The sequence below is a fragment of the Drosophila willistoni genome, unplaced genomic scaffold, assembly GCF_018902025.1.
Source record: "Drosophila willistoni isolate 14030-0811.24 unplaced genomic scaffold, UCI_dwil_1.1 Seg485, whole genome shotgun sequence".
NCBI lineage: Eukaryota > Metazoa > Arthropoda > Insecta > Diptera > Drosophilidae > Drosophila > Drosophila willistoni.
In genome coordinates, this window is record NW_025814416.1 from 746,959 (window position 1) to 773,367 (window position 26,409).

Sequence of the window (26,409 nt, forward strand, 5' to 3'; positions counted from 1 at the left end):
TTAATACTGATTTTTACGGCAGTAAGTAAGTTTACTGTAAGTTTTGTAAGTGGTGCTTGAGTATATGGCGTTAACTAACCACCCTGCAAGCATTTGGAAGACTGTTTTAACAGAAATCGTCTTGAGTCTTTTTTCCCTTGACGATTAAAAAACGACTAATCTCCTGGGCGATCGAAAGAAGACTTATAAATGACCCTTCCATATGCTCAAAGTATGATTGGTTTGAAATACAAAAACGAAATGCTAAGCAATCGCCAAATGAGCATGCAGGTGATTAAAATATGATCATTGCTTGGTTTTGCTTTCTTACTATGCACTCATATTCTGCTTGCTTGGCTGATCCAAAATTACAATTAGATCTAAATTAAACGGCACTTTTTCTTCAGCACATGCCAAAATGTGAAAATTTTGTCATTCGATCGTGAAAGTGCAAATAATCAAACGGCCGGGGCTAACTTCGACCGCGTCAAAGTTTGTATACCCCTGCAACTTTTTTGGTAACTCTTTCCTTAGCCATCAAAGTGGAAAAACGTTTTAGCTAAAAAGGCTAATGTGTGCGAAAGAACGGCCTACAATCTTAGCATAGGAAATGAATAAGATATTGATCAAGGTCATTGTTTTCCACCGATCGTTCCTATGGGAGTTATATGACATAGTCACCCGATCCTTATCAAATTCGGCACAGTCATTAACGGATATATTAAACTAACAAATGTTTAATTTAAAGGCAATCGCGTTAAAAGTAACGAAGTTATTGACAAAAGTCACTGTTTTCGACCGATCGTTCCTATGGGAGTTATATGACATAGTCACCCGATCTTAATCAAATCTAGCACAGTCATTTATATGTGTAATAAACTCACCAATATTAAATTTCACGACAATAGCTCAGAAAATAACGAAGTTATTGAGAAAAGTCACTGTTTGTGACTTTGCCATTTGTATGTATGTAGACGGACGGACACACGTACGGACGGACATGGCTGTATGAACTCGTCTCGTCGTGCTGATCAAGAATATATATATACTTATATGGTCGGAGATGCTCACTTCTATGCGTTGCACACTTCTGACCAAAATTAATATACCCTTTTCGCAAGGGTATAAAAAGGTGATTATGTCAGTCAAACAATGTCGTCGCGTGGCCAAAAGAGAGGCTTTGTGGAAGACTCTTTTATGATTAAAAGATGACTCGTGAAAGACTCTTTTATGATTAAAAAAGGGTCATAGGCGACTCATCAAGATGAGTCGCGGCTAGGGTACCATTTTCTTCCGACGAATGGGCCATTTATGATCAGAAAATGAGCGCAAATATGACTATTCTCAATCGTCGCGCGACTCTTCAAAGACTCAATTATGCTCTGTTAACTTCAAAAATGCTTGCTGGGCAGTGTCGATTGCTATAGTGCTTTGCACTATATTCGGAAATTTAAAAATTTACACTCAAATCATTATTTAACATACAAATCATTATTTATCAAAATTAATTTTACAATTATTATTCTAACAAGAAATAAAGCGTTTTTCAATAGGTGCGCTTCAACTTTTTTCCGGCAGGGAGGGTGAACGACGCAATATTTTCTATTTTTCGCTTGTCATTTGTATACTTCATAGTCTCAATTCAATTTTTGTTTGCCCGTGTGATAATACAACATTAAAACAATATGTGTGAAAATTTTTATCCATTTAGATTCTGATTGTGAAGAATTAGCGTTTCCCATTACTTATGTCGGTACTAAAAGAAGGACTTCAGGCACGCTACGCAACCATAGTTAGATCTGACCTTAGGAATGAATGTAAAAAATGGTTGCAGATAAATTGTTTTTTGATTAGAAGACAAAATCAAAACAAATTTTTGATTTGGGGAAATCTGCAATCTATCATCAATTAATCTACAACCCATATTTATTAAGCTTTTACTATCTGATAGATAATTTTAAGTAGTAAAGTCAGTGGGCGCACTTTTAAAACCATTTATAGTTATAGTGCAATTTTGTATTAAAAATAAATTTTAAAAACCCTAGAATAATAATATCTGCATTGTTTATATTGGCATGTCAAAATTTTTAAAAAAGCAGAATCTGAGGGCTTAATAAGCAAGTATACATGACAAATTTTATGTCTCCAGCTAGAATAGGTTTATATATGTACATACACTTTATGGGGTAGGAAAGAGCTTCCTTCTGCATGTTACATGCATTTTGGCGACTTTAATATACCATTTCACCCAAATCATTTATTTGATTTTAAAAAATTTTTTTTTATCTTGTATACCAAATATAGGTACTATATTAACCACTATATGCATATAAACGTTTTTTATTAGATGCGCATAAGATCGGAGTTGGCCCTAGGATCATATACTCATGCAATGTGTGGACATGCGCTAATTGACGAACTAATAGATGTAATCACCAGAATTCAAGAACTGACTAACTCGAAAATGTTATGTGGTAAGTTTTACGATCAGAAAACTCATTCCCTAGCATTAGTGGTAGCATGATGAAGTAAACTAAGTAATTTCCAGGTATAATTTAAAAAATTTGTAACTGGTCTAATATTTTAGTGAATTTTGCTGAATACATTGAGTATCATGAATATTTACAATTATTCCCTATAATATGTGCCACATTACTATGCATAGGCAACATTCTTTACCTGTAGGACTCCACAAGTATTGCGTGTTCTTAAAACTTCGTTCTAGAAATTAGGTCCAAAGATTTAATTCTTCTCTCAAAAGCAATGCCAATATGTCTAAATACAGTTACCCATTTTAGAAATATGAATGAGTCAAACGAATATTTCGGTAAGCAATCCCAAACCACTGGATGCCACTTCGCGTAGCTGTATTCAATTTCATTTGCTTCGGGTATTTTAACATTTATGTTGGCATCAGTACGAAACTACTTTACCCGAATTTCGATACATCAAGCAATCGTTTGTAAATAAATTTGTTTTGTGATTTTTGTTCGGTGATTTTCAGCTGGAAGAAAATGTTTGCACAATCACAAAAAAAATTGCGATCTCCCTTCTAATAAGAACAGATGTGCAAAAGTGCAATGAAGAACTACCGCTAACCGCAAGCAGTTGCCTTCCACACTCGATCTTACAAGTTACTGGAGCGCTTTAAGCACTCAGGTTCCTTAGGCAGAAAGCAAAAAATATGGAAAAAGTGAAAACAAAAACTAACCTGCACTGCGCCTGCCGGTACGTCTAAAGGTCTACTCAAAAAAAAAAAAAAAATGATTACCAGTAAATGTTTTTAACAAATTTACGATGAAATGTTTCGCACAACTACTAAGCGTGGTTACTAATGAAAAGTCAAGCAGTATTTTAAAAGCTTGCACCGTAACACTTAATGATTTCATAATTGTTATAGACAAACGTTCTTATACCAAACGCAAAGATTTATTTAACCCACGACAGACACTCAGAACAAACTCATTACCATCAATTCAACAACAAAACAATCGGTTTGAAGAATTATCTACTAACTCATCTGACAATGAAGATTTTGAAAGAAACGAAGTTGACGTAGGCCTCAACAAGCATGGCTGTCCTAAAAAAATACAAAAGTTAAGTTAAGTTTTTACACGTTTTGCGTAGTGCAATGTCTGATCTTCAAAAAAAGTTAAAAAAAAAATAAATGAATAATTATAAAAATTACAACAATTTCCGCAAAACGCTTTTTTTCCCCCTAGGCTTCCCGTGACCACGATGTCCAGCAGCTCAACCAAAAGCAAAAAAAAAACAAAATAATTTCATTAGTATAGTGTATTGTTGTGTACTTAAACGATAAACATTTCGAAAAAAAATTTTTTTTTTGAAATCGGGAGCGATTTTTCAATTCATAACATTAAAATAAAAAAAAATTTAAAAAAAACGCTTAGGTCAAGTACACACCAACTCAATTACGAACAAATAAAATAAAAAATTGTTGAAGTCGGTTGAAAACTTTTCTAGTTATCGAGGTCACTGCAACAACACTTTTTGAAAAACACGATTCCGAGATAGTCGCGTTGAAAGTTTGATTAACGCGCTACGCGCGCGTGACGGAGCAATATTGAAGGCGCTATAATTTTGGTTCTATTGATTGGATCGCTACAAAAATTTGGGATAATATTCTTCAGAAACTGTACTTTAAGATAAAAGAATAAACAAATTTTTTTACCGAGCACAACATACAGTGGTGGTCAGCGGGTTAGCCCCTTTTTTTTTGTTTGATTTTAAATTTGATTTTCTCGGCTCCTAAGAAAGTTAATGAAGAAATTTTTTCAGTAATTTGTTGGTTATTGTATTTAGATGATGACACGTAATTATTGTCATGCCAGCTTTCGGCGTTTTTTTTACAGGTGCGTTTGAAAAAAAATAGGCCCCCAAATGCTGGCCATTAGTTTAGCCCGTTCTTTCCAAAATCTTTAATATTATAGTTAGACATGTGTATTCTTTGAAGAAGTTGTAGATCTAGGTAATCTAAGATAAACTGCATACCAAAAATTTTCATTTTAGCCCCAGTATTTGATTTGGGGCCAATCGAAATTTCGGGTTTTTGTATGTAATTCTTGAGGTCTCTTGGTTTGACGCCGTTTTACGATACCAATTTAAACTAAAGTAATATTTTCTTATTCTAAGTATTAAACTGAATTGAATTTCCCGTCAAATGATACATGTTTCAAAAAAATCCGACAAAAATTAGATTGATTTCATCGCCCATACTCAATTTGGTATGCAGTTTATCTTAGATTACCTAGATCTACAACTTCTTCAAAGAATACACATGTCTAACTATAATATTAAAGATTTTGGAAAGAACGGGCTAAACTAATGGCCAGCATTTGGGGGCCTATTTTTTTTCAAACGCACCTGTAAAAAAAACGCCGAAAGCTGGCATGACAATAATTACGTGTCATCATCTAAATACAATAACCAACAAATTACTGAAAAAATTTCTTCATTAACTTTCTTAGGAGCCGAGAAAATCAAATTTAAAATCAAACAAAAAAAAAGGGGCTAACCCGCTGACCACCACTGTATATACCCCTTAACGGCGTCAGAGTCCATTGCGTCGATAGTGACTCCTAAAAATAATTAGCAAGCTTTTTAGCCTTGTGAATTCCGCACTTGCCAACTTAAAGTGGATAAACCATTCAGACTTGTGTTCAGGGGCCTTCATCTTACTACACCAATGAAGTAAGTAAGTCGTCTCGCCGACTTAGGTATACCATACACCAGTAAAGCAAATATTTCAACTTTGTTGAACAAATGCATTTTCACATGCTTTTTACAAGCATATCTTAGTATCTCGCTCACTAAATCATACGAGCACCCTAGCGCCCCCACCAGCCAACGGCCAACTCCAGCCTTATGGATAAACGTTTATATGCATAACTCGACTGTTTTTTGTCCGATTTTGATCAAATTATTGGTATTTTGCTAGATATTAGTATTAAATTTAAGTGTGCAAAATTTGATTGCATAAGGTACAAAAATACGGGAGATAATCAAGTTTTTCAAATTACGGGGGCGGAAAAGGGCGTGGCAAAATTTTTAAACATACAAAATGTGTGCATTTACTAAGCGAATATACATACCAAATATGGTGTCTCTAGCTGGAATAGTTTTTGAGATAAACGCTTTTTTTAAATTGCGGGGGCGGAAAGGGGCGTGGCAAAAATTTGAAATAAACTTGATCACTCTACATACTACACTAGTCTACATACCAAATTTGGTGGCTCTAGCTCTTACAGTCTCCGAGATCTAGGTGTTCATACGGACAGACGGACAGACGGACGGACGGACGGACAGACGGACGGACGGACGGACAGACGGACTAGATCGACTCGGTTGTTGATCCTGATCAAGAATACTTTGTGGGGTCGGAGATGCTTCCTTCTGCCTGTTACATACATTTTGGCGACTTTAATATACCATTTCACCCTATGGGTGTATGGTATAATGATGATATATGTAGGATGTGAACTCAATCCTAAAAGTAATGTGAATAAAAATTCAAACAATAAGGAGGAAATGCAAATAATTTCACAGCACATCACGGTTGAACGCCCTAGACACTTTAGCGACCTTGTTCCTTGTGCGAAGTTATTAAGCAACTTCTTGCCATACAGAAACAGCAAAGAAATGATATGATGGAATTTATGATAGAAATGCGTAACAACGTCAATATGACGCTATAGATGCTTGAACTGATTCTTAAACTTAAAAAGTGTTCAAAATTGTTTTTTTGAACGTCAAAGGCCTGCCAAGCAAACATCAGGGCTGGCGAAGGTCCTTCAAGAAAGAGACATTGACATAATGATGCTATCGGAAAAACGTTCATAACCAAATGTAAAATTTCTGGGATACACACACTATAACGCTCACAACAACTAACCCAACAGAAATGGCGAGGAATCCTTAACTATGGAAAACTCTATTACACACATACAGTTACCTCCAATAGAGATATATCAAGAGGTAATTTGGAGCTTTTTGAAATGTATCTTTCACCTCACTCGGCCATTAACGAGAAATTATTCCTCCTCGCAGGCGACTGAAACGCCAAACACTTCCACTGGGGCAACAAAAGCTGCGATCGCCACGGGATAGTAAAGCTTTAAATAGCCGTTTACGTTGGCCACTATGTTCTCTGTTCTGGAGTTCCGACTCACTACGCCCAACTTTATGAGGAACCAATTGTGAAAGCATCAAGTTTTTTAACTATTGCCTAGAGGAGCAAATATTGGAACATTTAAAAGGGTGCAAAGATTTTTAAATTTTTTTTACATGCCTCGTAGCATTTGCTATCTCGCTCACTCTTACCAAAACAAGAGCACTATAGTGCCGCCACTAGCCAACGGCCAACTCCGCCCTTTAGACCGTCTAGTAAAAGTTTATATCGTTTATACGAATATTTTAGGTTTTTGGTCCGATTTTATTCAAATTTGTTAATTTAATTTTTTATTACACTTATAAACGGCTGTGCCAAATGTGATCAAGATCGAGTGACTATATCATACAGCTTCCATAGGAACCATCAGACAAATACAGTGACTTTTAGAATAACTTTGTTATGTTTGACGCGATTGTCTTAAAATTAATTGCCAGTTTTATACATTTGTTAATGACTGTGCCAAATTTGATCACGATCAAGTGACTATATCTTATAGCTCCCATAGAAACAATCGGTGGTAAATAGTGATTTCGATTAATAAGGAATTAAGGAAAGAATAACACAATAAACTTGCAAGGGTATACAAACTTCGGCGAGGTCGAGGCCCTCTGGCCCACTTATTAACGCTTTTAATATCTATCAACCTACCAAATTTTTATTAAAATCCGACTAAAAACATGGAAAATATACGTATAAAGAGTTTTACTACGCGGTCCATAAGGGCGGAATTGTCCGTAGGCTAATGGCGGCGCTAGAGTGCTTGTTTGTTTTTGTGAGAGTGAGCGAGTGAGACATGTAAAACGAATTTAATAGACATACATTTGGTGTTCGAAATTTAAAATATTGGTTCACCTGGATGGTATAACGAAGCCGTCGAGACGACTTACTTCATTTAGTTTATTAACACTCCAGAGAATATAAGCTGCAGTGTATTTTTATACCCTTCCAGAGAGTATTATAAAATTGATCAGATGTTTGTAACGCACAGAAGGAGACGTTTCGGACCCCATGATCAGCATGAGAAGCTGCGTCGATATAGCCATGTCCGTTTGTCAGTCTGTCCGTCGCGTTTTTCTAAGTCATCTTAAGAGTTATCCGGAGGAAATTTTTTTTTGTTTTGGATCGGACCAATAAATCAATAAAACTTAAGTTTATTTGGCCAATAAATTTCTCAATGTTTGAATAAACATAATTTAAAAACAGAATCAAAGCTTTTTATAAAAAAAAAAATTAGAGCCAAACAACATCGGATTACTTCTTTTGGCCCGGATGACTTCTTTTGGCCCGGATGACTTCTTTTGCGCCACCTTGTAGTAGTGGTTACAAAAGAGGCAAAAAAAAATCAATTTAATTTAATTCAAAGGTGATTTTTTGAGCTCTTCTTAATTAAGAGGTTACGCCACCCCTGAAAAAAAAAAAAATTTTTTTTTTGGCTCTAAAAATCTTTTATAGTTTTAAGATTCTTTTACACTTTACATCATATCGGTATTCGAATTAGTTCCGAAGTTACAGCGTTTAGAAGTGAGCGCGGCCGAGTCGTCCCCGACGCGGTACATTTTTTTCTTTTGCGTTTTTCTCGAAACTACTTTTTTTGAACCGGGGTGTCAAATATCTCCGAGTCTACTGGACCGATTTGGCTTAAATTTTTACCACATATTCTTTACAGTGTTGGGTATCCGCCCACGTAGGGGCCTGTTTGGAAGTTATGAATTTTCTCAGAAAAAGAGCGTTTTTTGTTCAAACAGCCGCCATTTTGCCAAAAAAAAAAATTTAAAAAAAAAATCCTACGTGGGCGGATAGCCATAGCCTTTCTTTTTATTTGTGGATTTTTCGGGTGATGCCGAGAAATTTGACACCCCATCTGCAAGGATTTACAAATCATGGTGGCACTTGCCGGCCCATATCTCCGCCATTTTGTTTTAAAATTATTTTTTTTTCAATAAATATTCTTTAAAGTATCCCCAATCTGTGTATAATAAAAGTTTTTTCCTAAATTGTATACTGGCCGCACAGCAATAATTCATTTTTTCCCCTGTTTTTTGGACCTCAGGGGTGGCGTAACCCCTTAATTCGACATAGCCGAAGTTAGCTTCTTTGATAATTTTTTCCTATTTATAGTTGAAAACTATTTTTGCTCCCAATTTTCCAACCTTCTTTCTGATCTATAGCTGTCAAAAACAATTATCAAAGAAGTCCAATGTTTGTGATCAAAGTCACTATTTCCACCGATCGATCCAATGGGAGCTATATGATATACTCATCCGATCTTGATCAAATTTGGTCGGTTATGGGTACTGTTCGTGACTTTGCCGTTTGTATGGGTGCTATATGATATAGTGGTCCGATCCGGCTGAAGCCGGGATATACAACCTGTGCACTATATATAACTTACAAACTCTTACGGAGGAGTTGGCGCTGATCCAGACGGACGGACGGGCATGGCTATTTGAACTCGTCTCGTTGTGCTGATCAAGAATATATATACATTATATGGTCGGAGATGCTTCACACATTTGAATTGCTTTTTAAAACTGAACAATTTTTGTGATTTTATATCCGAAAAGTTCTTTTAGAGATGTTAATTTAGTCTCAAATCTCATATCTCAACAAAGAAACGTACTTTATCAAAAGGGAATACGAAGTCCATTGTGCCTAACTACTGTGCTAAGCTGTCTACAGACGCGAGTTCAGAAACAATTTTTTCCAAAAACGGCACCTTTCGTTGGGTACTTATACCCAGGACAGCATATTTAATGTATCGTCTTTCCAAAAGCCCTCTAACGCCTGTCAAATTGCACGCAAGAGACGCAAGCCCCGACCTTCGACAAGCCAAAAAAGCAATACATTTGGATGACATCCCCAGTACTTCAAGGGCAGTAGCTGATAAAAGAAATAGGTTTGTCGAACTACAAGATGACAATGACATTGCTGATTCCGACGTAGACAGTGTTGACACTGACACCATTCAAAGATACGCTGGAGTGGCAAAAGCGTATATCCCAGAAGAAGACTCAATCTACGCCTGAAAAGAACAATAAACCACCACTGGAATCTCCTCAATTAGAAAGCTGGAACAAGTAGAATTACAAGTCTTACCAGAAAGTTCTTTCACTCTAATAAATAATAGGGGCAAATTTCTAAATTTCGGCCACACCACATACGGCTGCCATAAAATACCTCGTTGTGCTAGTTGTGGAAATTGGTCATGTGACAACTGACTGCCTGCTCTCTGCAATGAGAACTACTCGGCTCACTACAAAGGATGCTCTATTTATCAAAAGTTCCTTAATCGCAACTGGAATAACAAAAGATCCCCAATTTCCACCCCCAACCCATTTTCAAGGAAACAATCAAACCGAAACCACTTTCAGCAGACGAAGTATAACATATGCCCGCCCAGCAGTCCGAGCAACTGGTGGGAAACTATGCTACATAATTAGCAAATCAGATCGAAAACCAGCAAATGCAACTGAATGCCTTAAGCGCTCTGGTAAAAGAGCAATCTCACAAGAGTACAGTCCTGGTGGATACCATTTCAAAGTTTTATAAAATATAATTTCATTTAGAATATGTATTTGGAACGCAAATGGACCTCGTTACAAGGCCCCAGTATTAACTGCTTTCTCTAAACTACGAAATGTACATATATTGCTAATATCAGAGACTTTTGAATGCGCTAAAAATATTTGGCCACGAGCATTACAATGCTCACCACCATGGTGGTGCTTTCATTCTAGTTAGATCAGACATTCATCATACACCATTGTCGCCGTCTTCTTGTCGTAAAGTGCAGCTTGCAAGCATTCCTGTAAACTCCAACATACGCTTAATTCAAATTGGCGCCATCTATCTTCCCCCAAACACAAATATTTCCCAACAGGATCTTGAGGGCATACTTAATAACAGATCACCTAAAACCTTAATTGGAGGTGATTGGAATGCCAGACACTCTTTTTGTGGTGATTCACAAAATAACTCCCGTGGTAAGCAGTTATTTGGTGCTAAAATTAATACCAGATTCGATGTATTGGCTTCTGGAGGTCCAACTTTCTTTGCGCTGTCCCGTCTACAAGCACATGCTTAATGCTATAGGCAGACGCTTAAACGAAAAATGCGCCAACAGCGAATCGATGCTTTACTGAAACAAGCGGACTGGGCAGACAGATCAGAGTACCAATTCTGGTGGTGTACCCATAAACTAAGTAGACAACCTCAGCGTCGCCATCCGATTCGAAATGCTGCTGGTGCTTGGCTCCTGGATGACACGGATCAGGCTGAGGCTTTTGCAGGGCATCTAGAGCAGAAGTTTTCCCCAGCCCTTATTGCATTGACATAGAGAAGACGGAATCAAGTTTACTCTTTTATGTACTTGAAGATGACACCATCGCTTCCTATGCTAAGGCGGAGATTTTAAAGCAAATTAGACGTGTGAAACTCAAGAATGCGCCGGGGACATTCGGCACTTTCCAGCGGTGTGGAAGCGTGCTGTGATTGTAATGATTCCTAAACCTGGCAAATCTGCCATGTTATCTGTGCTCTCCAAAGTATTCGAAAGAACTCTACTTGGTAGAGTACTGACACACCTGGGTAAGGATGAAGGCATCCCGAGCGCATATGGCGCTATGGACTACTTAAAAAATACGAGAAGTTTTACCACCTCCGTTTTATGATCTTTTTGCATCATATCTTCGAGAAAGAAAATTTAATGTGGTAATTAGAGACGCATTCTCATCCTTAAAACCCACCTTCGCAGGAGTTCCACAAGGTATACTGTTCACAGGCGATATGCTAACTCCTACCGAGTCCACAACCAACTGCATGATGATTGCGACGTATGCTGATGAGACGGCTATTCCCTCCAGTGCATACAACCCACAAGATGCGACGGAAACCCTTCAAACATATCTACACGACTTCCATGCATGGACTAAACGATGGTTATAGACAAATACCACCAAGTCAATTCAAACCACATTCCCTCAGAAGATAAACCTGCCCTGCACTAACATTCAACAATGAAACAATTCCATAAGATTAAATTGGAAAAAACTAACAATTCGGTTTTTATTCCCCTTTAAAAGAAAAATTATTATAGTATTAGCCTATTATGTCCAGGGTTAACTGACTAAAAACTAAATTTTTATTTCTGGGATGTAAGTAAGTCGTCTCGACGACTTTGGCATACCATGCACCAGGGGAAAAAATATTTTTTATTTTGAACAACAAATGTACAAAAGACATGTATCTATTAAATTCGCATATGGTTTCTCGCTTACCCTCACAAAAACACACGAGCATTCTAGCGCCTCCACTTTAAATTCGTTTATACGTATATTTTCCGTGTTTCTAGTCCGAGGTAGGTTGGTAGATATTAATAGGGCTTATTAGTGTGCTGAATTTGTTTTCGATAATCAAAAAGTTGCAGGAGGCAATTTGTTTTTTCTAGACTCAGGAGGTGAAAGTAGACGTGGCAAAAATTTGAAATATCTATAATCTGCACGCATACTAAACAAATCTACATACCAAATTTACGGGGGCGTGGCAATAATTTGAAATAAACTCTAACACCGTAGGTATTAAAGAAGTCTAAATACCAAATTTAATGACTCATACGGACAGAGGGACGGACATGGCTAGATCAACTCGGCTGTTGATCCTGATCAAGAATATATAGTGACCCAACTTTAAAGGTTATTTCGTTAATTTTTTTAATCAGATCATAATTTGGAAATATCTGTTTCGCTATATTTCGATAATAGGCAACAAAAAGCAAAAAAAAGCAAGTGATCAATTAATTGACTCTAACTAAAATTGAACTTTGAGGTGTTATTTAAATAGTTCCTTATGTCGGAAAGATAGTACTTCTATTTAAATTGATTAATTGATTGTTTCCGACTTAAAATTATGTTAGACAACAAAAAACGAACAATTTTTTAAAGTAAAAATTGTGTCTCTTCATTTCATAAGTTTTGCCACTAACTTTTATTATTTCCTTTAAGAAAAAAGAAGTTTCAATAAAAGCAAGGATGAAATCCTACAAGAGCTGTCCATTTCAGTAGGATTTCGGTCGATTATTGGTCAAAAATAAGAAAGAGAAGACTTTAGGTAACCCCCAGGCGAGTAGTCTATAGTGGGTGTACACATGCCTGGGCAAATTCTACGACAAGCCAATATCGGATAGTATAGTATACCATCACAAAATATTGGTAATCTTCCGTACAATCTCTAAACCCATATTTCCGTCGAATTTTCCAAACATTTTTGCTTTTAATCGACTACTATGGGAGTCCCAAAGTAAAAGAAACTCTATTGACTTAAAAACACTTTCAATTTTCGACCATGAATTCAGTAAACGAGGGAATAATAGCGAAAAAATACATTCGGAGAATAAATTTCTACACATTCCTAAAAGAGTTAAAAAGATGGTTTACTGATCAAAATTTCAAGCAAAGAGCGTGGCTGGGAAAGGTATTAAAAAAATGTGAACCACCGATAAAAAATATAAATATTCACAAATAATTTCCGAAAAATTGATTTCCATCAGGCTTCATTTAAATAAAAATTATTAAATAAAAAAACCACAGTTTCTAATTTTATTTTTTCAACAACTAAATTTTAACTACATATTTCTGTCTGCGTTGTAGGGACATAATTGGCATCAAGCACTTATTTTTGGCTTGGTCATAATAGCATTTTCTGCGAGAGGCCTCTTTTCTCGTCGAAGAAAAGGCGATTTGTGATTCTTCCAAGTCTAAATTGAAGACAACAATTAGCTTCGAATTAGAACCTATTTCCTCAATTTTATCAGAATCGTAGGGTCCAAGTTCATTCAAACATAAAGTCTTCACTGTGGATTTATTTTTTCGCAACAGTTTTGCATCTGAAGAGTCATTGACTACTAAGCAAAATTAATGATTGTTTGCTTTCGCACACAAAAAAACCGAATTATTTGAAGACATGTTATCATGTTATAAAACATTCAAGCTTTTTATGTGAACATTTATCATAGGCCATGTATTTTTTGTAACGTATCCGATTGGATTTTCGTGCGGGGTCAACTTTGACCCTAACAAGGGTCAAAAATGAAATTATACTTTTCATTTTTTCACGTTCAGGAAAACCAGATATGCAAAATATGTTTACGATAAGATCGAAAAACAAGATATCTCGAACTAAAAAAAAACATTTATTTGAATCAAGCAATTAATAAAAAACAAATATTTAAAAAAACAAAAAAAAAAAGGGTCAAAAATGATACTGTAAGGAAGTAGGTTTAAATGCTGCAATGAAAGCGTTAGTTGTTAAGTCACTTACGACCTCCAAGTGTATTGCCTTTGTTGCGAGACAAATCTGACAAACCTAGCCTTTCCAATACGAGGTGTTCGACCCTTATTCTCCTTGATTGCAATTGGACCAGCATAGTCTAGACCAGTATGCTGGAAGCACGGAGTTGCTTGAACTCTAAGTATAGGCAAGTCACCAATTAGCTGAGTATGGGTGGCTCGTCATTGCAAAAAGCAGGGCTTGCATTGAAAAACCACTCGGCGTACTAGATTACGTGCACCCAAAATCCAATATTATTGCCGAAGAATAGTAAATGTGGCATCGACTCAAGTATGAAAAGTTGTTTGATGAATGTGTCGAACTAATAACAAGCTGATCGGTAACTCCTTGGGCAGTAGAATGGAATGCTTTACATTGTAATGTAGGGATGACCTTCCGATTCGGCCTCCGACTCGTATAATTCCTCTCTCGTCAAGGAATGGACTATACCGAATCAATCGAGATTTAATTGATAACGGCTCTTGTTTATTAAGCTTCTCATAGTCCTTGGAAAAGCTCTTTCGTTGGACGTGTTGCACAAGTAGGCATCGTGCTGATTGTAGCTCAACAGACGTAAGGAATGTTCTATCGGAGAGTGCACCTTTGCACCTAAGTCGCTCAATGAATCGGTAACAGTAGCTGGTTGCCCTTAAGAGATGGTTGCTTCAGGACGATAACTTGTTGATTAATAACTCGTGAATGCTCTCCTCAAGCTTTCCATGAAACACAGTAATTGACTGGCGTCGTTCCTCAGTCGCCATGTCAGTAAAGCTTTGGCCTTGTGGTTCAGATAGTGGCCATTCCGATTGTGGTTTGGTAATCCATGAGGGTCCGTTCCACCATAACTCATGGTTCAACAACTGAGATGGACTTAGACCTCGTGATGAGCAGTCAGCAGGATTCTCTTCACAAGTTGTCACTCCTATCGTGTGCGTGTCGTGCAACTGCATCAAGTGCTCTGAATTGTTCACATCTTGATAGCGAATGAGCGTGCTGGCACAGGGTGCATGAGCCAATGGCTGGGTTTCCGTATTGACGTGATGAGTAGTAGCTATTCGTCGGCTTAGTCTCAGTCTTCGAATTACTTCATCAGCTCCGTCAGCCAGCTTGCGAATCGCGCCAGAGTTGAGTAAAGATGCCGTTGGGAGATTTAGAAAACTGTCTATGAAGGAACGAATGATTACATGTCTCTTATTGTAACGTTGGACCAGCCTGTCCCAAGCCTCACTATATATAATTAATAAAAACGCTTCGCCAGACAAAAAAAATTTCAGATAGTAAAACTTCTGACAGCTGTTGCGATGCGGATCGCCGCCGATAGAACCAAGAAACATATCCGAAAAATGTTGCCAGTCCTCATAATTGCCAGAGAATGTTGGTAGTTTGATCCGTTCATAGTGCAAGTTCACGTGGTTGTGTGATACGCGACATTCACGTGCCTCTGTTGCAGAAAGGCGGTTGTTGAGCGATTTGGCAGACTCCAATTGCAGCTCCTCCCGCGCAACACTCAACATCGAGTAAGTTGCGTAGTGCTTTTCCTCATAGGGATCAATGTCCACGTCCGGATCTTCCCAGTCCGAAGTGTCTTCATAGGTGTGCAACTCCTCGGTGAGTTGTAGAAAACGCATGTAGTTTTCTTGCAGTTGTTGCAATCGTGTGTCATAACTTGCCACGGCGTGGGTTTTCTCGATGAATGTATTTGCATTGTGGTAAGACCGCGTGATTTGGCTTTTGTAGTAACCACGGTGTTGCATAACTGTCTGTATCGCGTTAGGTTAGACACGGTCTCTTCCAACTATAGTACCGTCTAACACAACTTACAACTTACTTTACACAACTTGCAAAATATTGATATAAATCATCAGCTAGTATCCGGCTCGAAGGACCAAATTTTGATATGTTCCCAAACCAACTGCCTAGTTACACTGTTTAAGGCGATACCGCCTATTTGATTTATTGTTCAATATATTTGCAATGTGTACAATTATTACACCAAGTCCAGCAACTGCCCCCTGCTTTGTCGTCCGACAGTTTTTGCGGTTCATTCTTTATTTTCTACATACAGTATGTCCAATAATTGTTTGCAAAATGAAAGTCACACAAGTTTAACTTCCACATCGAATAGCGAAAAAGGAGGGCTTTTTGTCAAATTTTTTTTTATCAACTATTATAACCATAGGTATAAACTATATGTAAGTAAAAAAAAAATTCAAGAATTCCAAGAAACACGGCAAAGAAATGCAAAAATCAGCACATTGGCAATTATTAATCTGTCTATTAATTGTTTGCAAAATGCAAACTCTGGTTGAAGAATGACGAAAGGAAAACTAACGGAACGTCAAAAACCAAAACGACCTATCACAATTTTATCCCAAATCTTTTTTCCACTCATTCTTTTGCAAAATTTTCTTCGGTTAATGACACGTCCTTATTATTTGTCTTTTTTGCAATGGCCCTGATGAAAATTTAATACAATTAGTGTATTTGAATTATAGCAAGGAATTTGAATATCCAGCGCAAAATTGGCGGATATGTTTAATTTTAAACTTAGAAGTGTGTATACAGCAATAGGCGGGAATTGCACAGTTCTAAGGGCACACCAAGAAAGCTTTCTTGACGAGATTTTTCCCGTATTCTAAAAGTGAAGGAAAATAAAATGAATACAACCCTCCCAGAGTTGGCTAAGGATATTCAAATAAAGCTAAAAAAGACCGAATGCCCTGAGACTGTGCGAAAAGTACTCAATGTCCACAAGTAGTCTTCGTATATTGCCAGAAAAAAAGCATTTGCTGTCAGGTACTATCATTGAAAAAAAACTAAACTTTGCAATATTGAACGCTGAAAAGCCTCCAGAGTACTGGAGCGACGTTATATTGTGCGACGAAACTAAAATAATGTTGTACTACAACAATGGCCCTGATAAAGTTTGGCGCAAGCTGAAAACAGCCCTTCAGAACACAAATATTGTCCCCACCGTAAAATTTGGGAAACTTCCTGTTTTGATTTCGGGCTGTATTTCCTCGAATAGCGTTGAAGATCTGTACATTTTCAACGAAATAATGACTACAGAGTATTATTTGGACATTTTAAAGAAGGAATTAACAACAAATGCAAACAATTTTGGCTTTGAGGATCCTGAAAACACCTGCAAACTAAAATACAAGCTGTATCAAGACAAAGATCCCAAGCATAAGTCACCATTGTGTCGCACTTGGCTGTTGTAAGTAACCGACACACCCCACAGAGTCCGGATCACAATCCCATTGAAAATTTATGGCCATTGCTTAAGAAGAGGGTAGCGAAACGACGCCTGCTTCAAAAACAGATTTATCCGATGTTTAAACGAGGAATTGCAAAAAATATCCCAATATTATGACAAGACTGCCTCCGTATCGTCTATTTTGAGTCGCCTCCAAGGAGTTCTGAATGTCGAAAGGGGACAAAAAAAATATTTGAGACTTTTAAAGATAAATGTTTGCATTTTGCAAACAATTAATAGACAGATTAAAAATTGCCCCTGCGCTGATTTTTTCATTTCTTTGCCGTGTTTCTTGGAATTCTTGAATTTTTTTTTTACTTACCTATAGTTTATACCTATATACCTAAAGCCCTCCTTTTTCGCTATTCGATGTGGAAGTTAAACTTGTGTGACTTTTTTCATTTTGCAAACAATTATTGGACATACTGTATATTTATTTTCCATCTAAATTTTAATAAAAATATCAAAAGAGCTATGCTATGCCGAAGTCTTTATACCCTTGGCAATAATATTTTTACATGTCAAAATTCTTTTCCTGCAAAACTCAATTCATCAATACAAAAACAAAACATTCCAATTATTACTCTTTTTTCTACACTTTTGTTCTGTTCATTTTGACCAATGACGTAGTAGGCAGCACGCAGCCGATTTATAATGACTGTAACTTTTGTTCTATTTATCCGATCAGATTAAAATTTGGAGATCTGAGGTTTTATATCCAATACTATCACATGAGTAAATTTCATAGCAATACTCCAACTGATTCACCGCTCGTATAGAACTATATGATATAGTGGCCCGATCCTAAAGATCCATACTTGATCTGCCCCAGATAATAAAAAGCACAGAATAAAAATTTTAGCCCGATAGCTCTTAAGATGGCTGAGTAAACCCCATACGCACCGACGGACATAGCTATATCGACTCAGCGTCTCATGCTGATCAAGAATATATATACTTTATAGCGTCGGAAACGTCTCCTTCTGTGCGTTACAAACATCTGACCAATTTTATAATACCCTCTGCATGGGTATAAAAAAAACCCTAACAATACTCACACGAAAAACTTTTGAAATTTATTAAAAATAACTATTTAAAAATATAATTGTTTTATTTTATTTTTATAATTATTGATCCAATTTAACGTAAATAACAAATTCACCTATCTTCCTCTAAAAATGTATACGTTAAGACAACTTTTACTGTTTTTCGGTCACTTACATGACAAAAAAATGATTTAACAGAATAGCAAAATTACGTACTCTCCTTATATTTTTTACGGTTAGTTCACTTATCTAAGATTAATTTAAAACCATAACCTTTACGGTAAGAGAACTCCAAATGTCCTAAATATTTTGAAGAGTAATCTTTTATAAACGTAGCAAGTTCATTACACACACAATCTCAAACTCTCTTACAAATATTTTGTACATGTACATGTGAACAATTTCTATCCAAAAGTTATAAAATTAGAAAATTTCTGAATAATGTATAATGAAAAACACCCAGATCTTTGGACTTTATGCCTAGAGCTCGTTGTTGACCTTTTTCCGGAAATGCCCATATGTAAAATATGTGTTTTCTTGAAAATAGTTCAGACGATTACGGAAAAAGAGAAACAAAAGGTTAAAGAGCATAAAGCGATAAAACAGACCGTGCAATATTAGATACAGCTGAACGGATTTACGAATTTCCTAAACAACATTACTATATCTTGATACTAACATCTTGCAAAGGAAATAAGACGGTAGCAATGAAAAAGACTTATTATGAACATAGAATAATGGAAATTTCATCAGATCTAAACACCTAGAGAATTCTCAGGAAAGACCCAATAACACGATTACAGACAAACAACAACAATCTAGTGGACAAACTACATAAGATCGGTTTTATTTCAAAGATTGAAAAAAACAAAACGACGACAACTACTGCAATTTCACCAAGAATATATGGACTACCAAAAATACACAAAGAAGGGACACCATTGAAACCAATTTGTTCGTCAATTGACTCAACAGCCTATGGATCTTAAAAATACATCATAAAAATTTTATAGAATATAACATTGGACTCTAACTATAATATAAACGAGGGAGCCGGGGCTAACTTCGAACGCGTCAAAGTTTGTATACGTTTGCAAGTTCTTTGTTGCTCTTCCATTTTCCTATACCTGTCAAAGTGAAAAAATGTTTTATTTAAAAAGTCTAATGTTTGCGAAAGAACGGCGTACAATTTTAGTATAGGAAATAACGCAGTTATTGATCAAAGTCACTGTTGACTATCGATTGTTCCTATGGAAGTTGTATGATATAGTCACCTTGATCATATTTAGCACAGTCATTAATAGCTATGTTTAACAGAGAAATATAAGTTTGGCACAGTCGTTTATATGTAGATGTTATAAACTATAAACTGTTATAAAATAGCTATAAATATAAAAAGTTATTGAGAAAAGTCACTGTTCGTGACTTTGCCGTTTGTATTGTATATGATATAGTGTTCCGATCCGACTGAATCCGAGATATAAAACCTGTGCAGTATATACAAACCCACATGCAAAATTTCAGCTCTGTAGCTCTTTCGGTCTAGGAGGAGTTTGCGCTGATCCAGACAGACATGGCAATATAAACTCGTCTCGTCGTGCTGATCAAGAATACTTTATATGGTCGGAGATGCTTCCTTCTATGCACACTTCTGACCAAAATGAATATACCCTTTTTATAGTATCTGAAGCATGAATACTTATCATCTGATTAAAAGAGTTAACAAAATAGTCTTTAAAATAAAGTTTTTTTTGAGCTGCGTGATCAAGAAGTTTATTGACTCTATACGGTGGTGCTCATGGACTTAAGACTTAAGCCACTACCACTACCATAAACTGTTTTCTTAATAACTTTTTTGAACACATTTATTTCGCCCTGAAATTTTTACATTTTGCAACACTATTATTTAAGCAGCTGATCACAGTATTACAAGTAGGAATTCGGGGGTTTCCCAAAAATTGACTAAATGTCAAAAAGGAGTATTGCGCTCTGTTCATATACTTAAAACCACCTTGAGCTAAAACCGTCAAACTTGTGTTGTTTCTAGTGATGTAAATTTTAATAAAAACATCGATGTCTATGTTCATCAATGGTTTCAATGTTAAAATACGATGGTATTTAAAACATCGGGAAACGATCTCGAATAAGGTATTAATAAAATATTAAAACCGCTGGTCTCTTTTCTCATTGTTAGCCTTATCTTTTAAAAACAAATTGATAATGTATTTATGGGCTTTACTTTCCGAAATAAAATTTCGTTTACGTGATTTGAGCTTATTCAATTTATTATTTGTTAACATTTTTCAGTCGGTGAAAAACCCTTGACGTTATCTTTGTTGTCCATCTAAAAAATATGCGCTTCGAGTTATAGCTTAAGTAAGGTTTGAAAGGTCTTTTTAAAGACAGCTTCATCTAAAGTTATGATAAAATTTGATTATGCAAATAGAACCGATGTTTTGGTGAAACATCGATACATCGCTCAACATCGCCAAAAGATCATCGATTTATAACACATCACTAGTTTTTTCGGGGAAAGTTATGGCTATGGCTAAAAACAAAAATACAAATCCAGCCGAAAGAAAGCTAATATCGGAATATTACGAAAAAAACACAAGTATTCTACAAATTTTATAAGAAACTTTAATGGCAGCTCAGACCATAAAAAGAAGGCTAAATGAATTCGGGTTATATGTCCATTACAAATGTTAAAAAGCGCATTCAATTCGCCACAGAGCATATTCAAAAAGGTCCCAATTTTCGGAACATGATTGTTTGGAGCGACGAATCCAAGATTAATGAGTTTGGTAGTGATGGTAAACCATATTTACGACGTCCTCCCAACAAACGATTGAACCCCAAATACACAAAAAAGACTGTTAAACATGGTGGCGTTTCGATTATGTTCTGGGGCTGTTTCACCACATCGGGCGTAGGTCCCCTAGTGAAAATAAAAGGCATTACAAACGGCGAAATGTACAGGGACATCCTTATTAACAATTTGTTTGGAGAATATGCCGATAATTTGCCACTTACTTGGATATTTCAACAGGACAACGACCCGACTGCAGCAAGATAGTCAAATCGCGGCGTAACCAAGAGGCAATCAATGTTTTGCAATGGGCCCCGACTTGAAACCTATAGAGAACTTGTGGGGAATTGTTAAACAAGTCGTTGTCAAAAAAGGAACTAGGCATTAAGCTCTTTCTTTTGTTTCCCAGAAAACATATTGGACTCATAACGAAATAGAAATATAACATCTTTCTGGGGATTGAATACTCAAAATTGCACATAAATTGGTCTGTGGAGAAATGGGGCAACATACTGTGGTCAGATGAGTACACAATTGTGATGTTTGGAGAGAGGGGATCTAGGTTGTATATTCGTAGAAAAAAACACTGTGTTGGTCCTATACGCTGCATAGAAGGCATCATGGACAAACATGTGTATGTTAAAATTATTGAGGAAGTAAAGGTACCACTTGACGAAGAGAAGATATCACCTTGTTCGGTCTTTCAACAAGACAATGACCCGAAACACACAAGGAAAGTGGCAAAAGCTCGTATCTATAATGCTAGAGTAGATTTAATGGCCCGCACAGTCGTTCGATCTGAACCCGATCATAAAAGGCCTTAGCACCAGAAAGGTGGCAAAAACTAACAGATTCCATGCGTCGCTGCGCAGCCATACTGGGGAAGAATGGACATGCCACGAATGATTAATAGGCTCATATTAACTTGGTCTTTATTATGAAACTATTTCCCTGGAATAAAATTCTATGCTTTAAAATTTTGTGCTCTTTAAAATATCTACTACTATTGTTTTCCTCGCATCAATTTGACACCATTGACATCAATTCTTCATTATTTTCGAAAAGTCAAAATGGAATGTTATTTTTTTGTTTATAATATAATTGATAAAAGGTTATAAAATTTGCATACCACGAAGTGTCAGTGTAGCCCCGATAACATAACTTTCTATGCTATTTATAAAATGGGTGATGCCACTACTATTTTTTTGGTCGCAGCTGTATATACATACGTAAAAATTTGGCTATTCACAAAAATATCAATATAAACGAAACGTTTAGTTGCAAAAAACGCAAATAAAAACTTTAAAAATCTGTCTGTAGTGAGTGTAATTAATTAGCTAATTAAGGTGTACTAATTTTTGCGACAATTAACTCTAAAATTATCATGTTAGTCGGAAGACGCACGCATTACTCTACCGAGAAGATGGACTGGATCCAAAACCTTGGAAACAAATAAAAAAAAATCGAAAGTTTAGTTGGATGTTATGCATAGATGGTCTCTGCTGCCCTAGATTAAAAAAACTATATAAGCCCAAAAACGTGGAGTAAAACGTGCAAAAACGGTTCCAGATGACTGACACATCCAAGCAGATCCAATCCGTTTCCATCTTCTAGTTTAGTCAACATGATCTAACCCTGTCAGTAAGGGATGTCACTTGTCGGCGAAGACTCTTTGAATAATAGGTAAACGGATGAAGTCCAAAGAAAGTCTTGACTTCGAAGCCTGTAAAAGCACGTTCTTACTTTGACAAAACTGCATATGAATCTTTATATTGCAAAGTGCGTAATATTCTCGGGCAGAGACACCCAATGTAGTCTTGTTTGGTGGTCCGGGGTCTGAACAGTATGTACGTCGCAAATACGGAATACCACCCAAACCACACGAAAAAAACGGTTTGGCAATAGGGAATAATATGGGCTTGTTTCTCATATATTAGACTTGGTCCAATTCATAAGATTGATGGAAGTATGGATCGAAATGTCTACATGAACATCATGAAGAATATGCTCTCCTATATCATACGGAATATGTTCATAAAATGGACATTTCACCGGTCCAACGAAACAAAACATAGGAGCAACCTCGAAAATGTTGTTTTTCTATTTTTATTATATTCAAAAGAATCAACGAAATGCCGTTGAAAATGAATAAAAAAAAATTCAGAGAATCGTCACAAAGTTGACTTTTTGTTTAGTCCCAAAATGGTTATAGAGATGATAATATGATTTAACAACTTTAAAGTCAAAGCTTAAGGGCACTGCTATTTTTGTGAACACAGCTCTAATTCTGAATATCTTGATTTGTTTTTTACTATTGTAGTACTTGCACCTGTTGAAAAATGTGTATGATGATAGACCTACATTAATACATCGGTTCCTTAAATAACCGTGTAAATCGAAAAAAATGTATTTTTTTTACATGATTTCACGTAAGGCAGAAACAATTTTTTTTTTATAAAATTAAAGTAATTTAATCTTTTGGCAACACTGTCTCTTCTATAAAATATGTATTCACTCAAGTTAGTTTTGACCATAGCTCGCAAATAACTGTTGACACTTTTTCGTTGTCTGCATATAAGTGACTTTCACTCACATAATAAAAAATACTCAGACAGAAACTGTTTGGTTTTTTTTTTTTATTAACACTGTTATTTAAGGAACCAATCAATCGTGTAATTCGAGGGTTAGGTGTATGTTTAAGAAAAAAATACAACAAGCAACTATAAGAAAAAACAAGATTTGCAAATTGGAGTTAATGAAAGTACCGGCACATAATAAGCTGTGACATGGAAAAAGCCAATAGTGTAAGTTCTTCGAATTTTAAAATGTTTTGGAAGAATGAGGTAAAAAATTAAATATACACAGGCGGTTATGAAAAGCGCACACTGTCAACCCGGTGAAATATTTTGAAACTTATGGGAATCCCTTGATGGGTTTCCAATTAAATAAAGGGAAATTTTGCCATTTGCGGGTGATTACATGGGAAGACAGTTCTTTCTGAGAGTCAATAGCGAAATGGGGTCAAAATATAAGCAATTTAGCAGTAAAAAGAAAGTCGTTATCGACACATTGGTACAGAAAGGGCTTACTTATAAGCAAATTGATGATAGAAAGGATGATTCGACCGTGGTGCGTTTTGTAAAATAAAAAACTTCATAGATCGTAAAAAAGGATCTGGTCCCAAGCAAAAGTCTACCAAAAGAGTGGATGGCCTAATAAAGATGTTAAGCCTTAAAGATCGATTCAAAATGCATTTAATATTAGGGCAGAGCTGCAGACACATTATGGAGAAAAGCTAAGTGTCGAAACAGTGCGTACCAGATTGCGAGAAAGATACTGCAAAAATAAGGAAATGCGTCTTAAATGGGCTAAAAACCATAAAGACTGGACGGCAATAGCGAAATGTTTTGTGGTCGGACAAAAGCCGGTTTAACCTGCAGTGCGCCGATAACTTGCAGTACGTACGCCGATTTTTTGCAGAACGGTATAAGGAAAATTGCATCGTGAAAACGGTCAATTTTCACAGAGCCAGATAATCTGGGGATGTTTTTTTACTACAGACGAGATCTATTATACTTTTAAACGGAACAATGAATAGAGAAAAATATGGGCAAGTGCTAAAGGCGTTTTTGGTCCTGGCAAAAGAAGAGCATTTGTCGTATAGTTCGGATGTAATTTTCCAAGACGATGCACCATGTCATCGAACCAAATGCGTAAGTAATGTTTTTATTTGTTGTTGTCACCTTTTCCAAACACGAAATTACTAAAAACCAGAGGGGGTGACAAACTATTAGTATTTTATTTTATTTTCATTTAACATTACTTTTAAAAAAATTGAAATGAGTTATAAAAACGTCTTTTTCCTAGTGAATTAATCTTATTGTTAAAAAATAAATCTTATTTTCTTATTTTTATCTGAACGATTCCAAAAAAAACATCAAATTTTCAAGTGGTGCAGTTTTTATGACGCCAGTGTACTTGATATTATTGATAATTTATTTAAATAGTTTAAAGGATAGACAGGCTCAAAGTTTTTCAGTACCTCTGCACGAAATAAGCTGTAAGCTGTGTACATGTTGATAAGATTCAAAGAACAAATCGTTTTGTCTGCGTACAACAGGTAATATGTACTTATAAATAAATATGGATGTGTGTATGTACATTTGTATGTAGGTACATACATACATTTCATTTAATGTGAAGTAATAAATACATCACTATAATTTTCATTGTAATAAAATAATAAACATTTATATACATACATGCATACGTGGATTTTAAATAAATTTATTTATGTATCATATATGTATGCATTTATGTGTACATTTAGAATAAAGCTTAAGCAGTTTCAAAACATATGACGTAAAGAAATGAAGAAACATATGTACTTATGTATATACATATACGCCTAGTATGGATATATGTATGTATGTACATAATTGGTATATACACACATAGGTACAACCCCAGAGTAATTCTAGGATAGATACATATGCATATATACCTATTAATTGCGCTTTAAAAAATCAAAAATGTTTGTTTACGTATTAATGAAGTATCTATGTTTGGAACGCAGTATATTAATTAGGTACATATGTATGTATGTTATACTTATGTATGTACTATGTTTACTGCACATTAATAATTAATAGTTTTTTGATGCCGTGAATCAAGCTACATTTTAGTGAAAGACTTCCCATAACTACACATGTTCATCTATGAAGTAGATTACCGAGCGACGGGTTTTACTTATAAAATAATACAAATTATATGTGAAATTACCTTAGTTTTAAATAAAAGGTGTTGGCGATTTAGATTCTCGTCAATTTCGACACACACTTGCACAGACCCGAAATTATGTTTTGGATTGAACGTAATCTACACACCACTATCCAGATATTAAAAATCATTATAATACTTTAATTTACGCATTCTGAGATATATTATTCAAATTACTTAAATGCATACAATGCTTTTGTCTAAAATACACAACAAAAACCCGTTGTGTTTAGAGTTCTGTTTTAATTCACTTTTGTGTAATCGCCATCTTTGTTCTCATCATGCGTCATTTGTAGAGTTGCAAATCTTGATCGATATTAAATTTTTCAAAGTCTGTTCCCACACTATAACATTTCATCGAACCATTTCGATCAATACCGTCATCCCACTTAGTACCAATGAAGTCTAGTTCCACTAGATCCGTCTACAACGAACGGTTGGTCTTTAAGTGTACGTAAACTAAAAACCCACACTTGCACCATCCACAATTTTAGAACAGCTGATTATAAAATTTCAAATATTT

General features: G+C 35.8%; 1 protein-coding gene across 1 annotated transcript in view; it reads right to left on the reverse strand.

Moving 5' to 3' along the window:
• LOC6649972 (protein daughterless) overlaps window positions 1–26,151 on the reverse strand; it is a 41,926-nt gene extending 15,775 nt beyond the window's left edge. Inside the window, exon 1 of the mRNA XM_002072472.4 lies at window positions 25,890–26,151. The gene's annotated coding sequence lies outside the window, so the exon portion shown is untranslated. The remainder of the gene's footprint in view (window positions 1–25,889) is intronic.
• Between the last annotated feature and the right edge of the window lie 258 nt (window positions 26,152–26,409).